This window comes from Oncorhynchus mykiss, chromosome 8 (assembly GCF_057628025.1).
Source record: "Oncorhynchus mykiss isolate SJ-2025 chromosome 8, ASM5762802v1, whole genome shotgun sequence".
Classification (NCBI taxonomy): Eukaryota; Metazoa; Chordata; class Actinopteri; order Salmoniformes; family Salmonidae; genus Oncorhynchus; species Oncorhynchus mykiss.
The window spans coordinates 63,098,699-63,104,333 of NC_143029.1; the positions used below are offsets into that span (position 1 = coordinate 63,098,699).

The 5,635-nt window shown below is 40.6% G+C and overlaps 1 long non-coding RNA gene across 1 annotated transcript; it reads left to right on the forward strand.

Annotated features, from left to right (window-relative positions):
• The first annotated feature begins 3,748 nt into the window (after positions 1 to 3,748).
• Positions 3,749 to 4,939, forward strand: LOC149982057 (uncharacterized). The gene is made up of 3 exons (XR_016482531.1): positions 3,749 to 3,919; positions 4,011 to 4,539; positions 4,688 to 4,939. It is a non-coding gene; the product is annotated as an uncharacterized LOC149982057 (long non-coding RNA).
• The last annotated feature ends 696 nt before the right edge of the window (positions 4,940 to 5,635 follow it).

The following is a 5,635-nucleotide window of genomic DNA, read 5'->3' on the forward strand; positions in this document are numbered from 1 at the left end:
GTCAAGAGGAGGAACATACTGTTACACATAACATATAATGAGTGGAACTGATTCAACCACTGAGTGAATGTTCCAAGAGAAGATAATTCTACAGAGAAGTCTCTGTCTAACACCCAGGGACTATGATGCTGCTCTATTCAGTCTTGTTTTGTGCACTTATAGGTAAGAATTCACTCTCCATTAACAATAGCCAAATCAAATCAAAATCAAATCTTATTTGTCACATACACATGGTTAGCAGATGTTAATTTGAGTGTAGCGAAATGCTTGTGCTTCTTGTTCTGACCATGCAGTAATATCTAACAAGTAATCTAATCTAACAATTTCACAATTGCCTTATACACACAAGTGTAAAGAAATTAATAAGAATATGTACATAAAATATATGAATGAGTGATGGCCGATCTGCACATGCAAGATGCAGTAGATGGTATAGAGTAAAGTATATACATATGAGATGAGTAATGTAGGGCATGTAAACATTATTTAAAGTGGCATTGTTTAAAGTGGCTAGTGATACATTTATTACATGCATTTTTAATTATCAAAGTGGCTACAGATGAGTCAGTATGTTGGCAGCAGCTACTCAATGTTAGTGATGGCTGTTTAACAGTCTGATGGCCTTGAGATAGAAGCTATTTTTCAGTCTCTCAGTCCCCACTTTGATGCACCTGTACTGACCTCGCCTTCTGGATGATAGCGGGGTGAACAGGCAGTGGCTCGGATGGCTGTTGTCCTTGATGATCTTTTCGGTCTTCCTGTGAAATTGGGTGGTGTAGGGTTCCTGGAGGGAATGCGTTGTGCAGACTTCACTACCCTCTGGAGAGCCTTACGGTTGTGGGCGGAGCAGTTGCCATACCAGGCGGTGATACAGCCCGACAGGATGCTCTCGATTGTGCATCTGTAGAAGTTTTATGAGTGTTTTTGGTGACAAGACGGATTTCTTCAGCTGTCTGTGTGGGTGGACCATTTCAGTTTGTCCGTGATGTGTATGCCTAGAAACATAAAACATTCCACCTTCTCCACTACTGTCCCATATATTTAAATAGGGGGCTGCTCCCTCTGCTGTTTCCTGAAGGCCACGGTCATCTCCTTTCTTTTGTTGAAATTGAGTGTAAGGTCATTTTCCTGACAACACCCTCCGAGGGTCCTCACCTCCTGAGGATCAGCGGGGTGCAGATGTTGTTACCTACCCTCACCACCTGGGGGTGAGGTTTCACAGGGTGGGGTAGAGACCAAGAGTCTCGAGCTTAATGACAAGTTTGGAGGGTACTATGGTGTTAAAGGCTGAGCTGTAGTCGATTAACAGCATTCTCACATAGGTATTCCTCTTGTCCAGCTAGGTTAGGGCAGTGTGCAGTGTGATTGCGTCATCTGTGGACCTATTGGGGAGGTAAGCAAATTGGAGTGGGTCTAGCTTGTCAGGTAGGGTGGAGGTGATATGGTCCTTGACTTGTCTCTCAAAGCACTTCATGATGACAGAAATGAGTTCTACGGGGCGATAGTCATTTAGCTCAGTTACCTTCGCTTTCTTGGGAACAGGAACAATGGTGGCCCTCTTGAAGCATGTGGGAACAGCAGACTGGGATAAGGATTGATTGAATATGTCCGTAAACACACCAGCCAGCTGGTCTGCGCATGCTCTGAGGATGCGGCTGGGGATGCCGTCTGGGCCAACAGCCTTGTGAGGGATAACACGTTTAAATTTTTACTCACATTGGCTGCAGTGAAGGATAGCCCGAAGGTTTTGGTAGCGGGCCGTGTCAGTGGCACTGTATTGTCCTCAAAGCGAGCAAAGAAGTTGTTTAGTCTTTCTGGGAGCAAGACTTCGTGGTCCGCGACGGGGCTGGTTTTTCTTTTGTAGTCCATGATTGACTGTAGACCCTGCCACATACCTCTCGTGTCTGAGCCGTTGAATTGCGACTCTACATTGTCTCTATACTGACGCTTAGCTTGTTTGATTGACTTGCGGAGGGAATAGCTACACTGTTTGTATTCGGTCATGTTTCCGGTCACCTTGCCCAGATTAACACAACATACATTTACAAATTCATAACATATTGTATATTTTGCAAATTCTTGGCATATTTTAAGTTTTCAAATTCGTAGCATATTATACGAAATGTAATTATTAGCATATCTTCAAAATGGATGATTGACATCCACAAATTAGTACATAGCACACAAAATTGTAAGATATAATGCTAAATGGAGTGGTTAGAATTTCCTTACAGGATAATACAAAATGCTCTTAGACGAGGTTGTAAATGTAGATGTAGATTTACGGGATTACAGGTTAGTGGTTAGAGTTTTGGGCCAGTAACCAAAAGGTTGCTGGATCAAATCCCCGAGCTGCCAAGGTAAAAATATATCATTCTGCCCCGGAACAAGGCAGTTAACCCACTGTTCATAGGCTGCCATTGTGAATTAGATTGTTCTTAACTTCTTGATCCTACTTGAGACGCAGATGTCTCAACTAGGCACCTGGAAATGCAAATGCGCTACGCTAAATGCTAAATGTACTCGTTAAAACTCAAACGTTCATCAAAATACACATGCAGGGTATAGAATTAAAGCTACACTCGTTGTGAATCTAGCCAACAAGTCAGATTTTTAAAATGCTTTTCGGCGAAAGCATGAGAAGCTATTATCTGATAGCATGCAACACCCCAAAATGCCTGAATGCGACGTAAACAAAAGATTTAGCGTAGCCGGCGATACACAAACGCAGAAATAAAATATAAAACATTCATTACCTTTGACGAGCTTCTTTCTTGGCACTCCTATATGCCCCATAAACATCACTATTGGGTCTTTTTTTCGATTAAATAGGTCCATATATACCCAAAATAGCCATCTATGGAAGCTGTGTAATTCAGAAAAAAACATTGTTTTAAAACACAGCGTCATTTTTTAAAATTAAAAAAGTCGACGATAAACTTTCACAAAACACTTCGAAATACTTTTGTAATCCAACTTTAGGTATTAGTAAACGTTTATAATCTATCAAAATGATTACAGGGCGATGTGTATTCAATAGCTCCTCGTCTTCAAATCAATGGCCGACAATGTGCACTTCAAAACATCCTGGCAGAGACCGGAAGAAATGGAATCCAGTTAGTTGGATTTACCAACATTATCCCCGGATAATGACGACAATGGCGACATCGTGTGGAATCTGTAGGAATTGCATGCAGGTCCATAATTAATTTTGTGCCCTTTTAACAATCCATGAAAGTGACGCATGGATATTATTTTTAGCTTTCAGTGAGCAGTTTTTCTTGCGCTTTTCGATGAAACACACGATCTGTTATAGTCACAGCCGTGATTTAACCAGTTTTAGAAACTTCAGAGTGTTTTCTATCCACACATACTAATCATATGCATATACTATATTCCTGGCATGAGTAGCAGGACGCTGAAAAGTTGCGCGATTTTTAACAGAATGTTCGAAAAAGGAGGGGGTAGGCTTAACAGGTTTTAACTGACTTGCCTAGTTAAAAATATAAATGGTAAGAGACATTAAAATGCCATTACAATATCTCACGGATTAGAAAATAGACCATTGTTTAATTTTTTGAGTTGTTACTTAGATGAATTTAGAAGTGTTACTTAGATTAATTTAGAATTTATAAAAAACAGTATTCAGTATCGTGTATAGGACAATGGAAAAGCCAGCACAAGGAGGCCACATTACCAAGTAAGTGTTGCTATCTACTCTGAAATGACTTGCTTACAGTTTTTGAACATTCTGTCTATGCTGTGCTGCATGGTCACACCTGTGCTGCTACAAAGATAGAAACCAAGAGAACACACCAGTTTCTATATTGTAATATCAGTTTGTCTTGCTCGTTGTATCCTATGATAAGTATGGGACATTGGCTGTGGGCCTCTGTTGTTCTTGCTGCACTTATCTGTGGTAAGATACGGCTCTCATTATCTTTTTCTCAACACCCTGATGTTACTGGAATCCTGACATTTTTCACAGAGTTATTCTTCTTTGTTTCCAGAGTGCAGAGGAGCAGATGGTGTAACTCAGTCAACGAGAGAAGTGACTGCTTATGAAGGGGAAGACGTGTCTCTCAACTGTGAATATAACACAAGTTTATCAGCTCCATCTCTATTCTGGTACATTCAATCCACAAATGATTACCCTGAACATGTTTTGTGGAAGGATGTCATTGGACCAGAGATATGATAAAATCAAGGGTAGATCTGATGCCCATCTAAATTCCATCATCAAATCAGTCCCCTTGACCATCCAGATGGTACAGTTGTCTGATGGCTGTGTACCACTGTGCTCTGAGGCCCACTGTGATAACAGGATATACAGCCCACCTACAAAAACTAGTGCATCTTTGGCACTAGTGTAGAAAAAATGCAAGCCGTAGTTATGTGGTGGGTGTGATGTTAGCAGGGCTGTACACCTCACACAGTGACACACAAAATAACATTTCAGGGGAGAGTGAATGAATGCAAACATCAGTCTGAAGATGGAGAAATCAATCAGTGTATTGATCATTCTGATTATGACGACAGGTAAACAACACCTAAACATTTGAATTCCTTGCATGCTCATATTCAGATTATTACATTATGGTATTGGTATTAAAACAACTTTTGATGAAGTAAAGTCATTGTGAAAAACTGTTTTTCATCAGCTTTATTATATATTGTTCCTCTGCAGGAATGGTATGTGGAGATAGTGTGACTCCTGACAAGGAGGAGTACACCCCCACTGAGGGATCGTCAGTGTCTCTGAGATGTACATATGAAACAAGCAGTGATTATGTTTACCTTTACTGGTACCGGCATTATCCTAACCAGGCTCCTCAGTTTCTACTCTATAAAGGTGCCAGATCATGGAGCTCTGATGAACATATCCCTGATAAGAGATATACATCCACAACGTCCCGGGAATCAACTGAACTGGTGATAACAAGCCTAACTCTGGCAGACACAGCTATCTACTACTGTGCTCTCAGGGATTATACCCAGTGATACAAAGTCTATAAGATGCTGTACAAAAACTTGCACACCAAAAATGCTTTGTTGCTGTGTGGAACATAATTAAACATCAAACACAATTTGATGTCATAATGGCAGAGGTTTAGATCAGAGAAATGTGGTCACACCTGTGCTTCGTGCAGTCACCAGGTGGTCTAGTGATTCTCTGTCTTCATATTCAATGCACTGTGAGAAAGATGTATTCTTCACTCTTCAATCAGTTTTCTTCAATGCCACTTAGACAAGTATATTGATATTGGTTGGAAAAGCACTTAGGCTGAGGTTGAGATCAGAGAATTGTGGTCATACCTGTACAATATTATTATTTATTGTTGGCCCTCCTCACAATTCACACTGGCTTGGTGGTGTAGTATGACAGCACCGATCCCGAAGAAGTTAAGATCACAGAATTGTGGTCACACCTGGTCTGTGTGCAATCTAGTGTTTCTCTGTCTTCCTATATAATGCACTATGAGAAAGATGTATTCCTAACTCTTCAATCAACAGTCTTCCATTCCACTTAGATAGTTTTATAGCGGTTGGAAAAGCACTTGGGAATATGACAGTGTAACAATGTTATTACTTATAGTTTCCACTCCTCACAATTCACACTGCTTGGTTGTGTAGT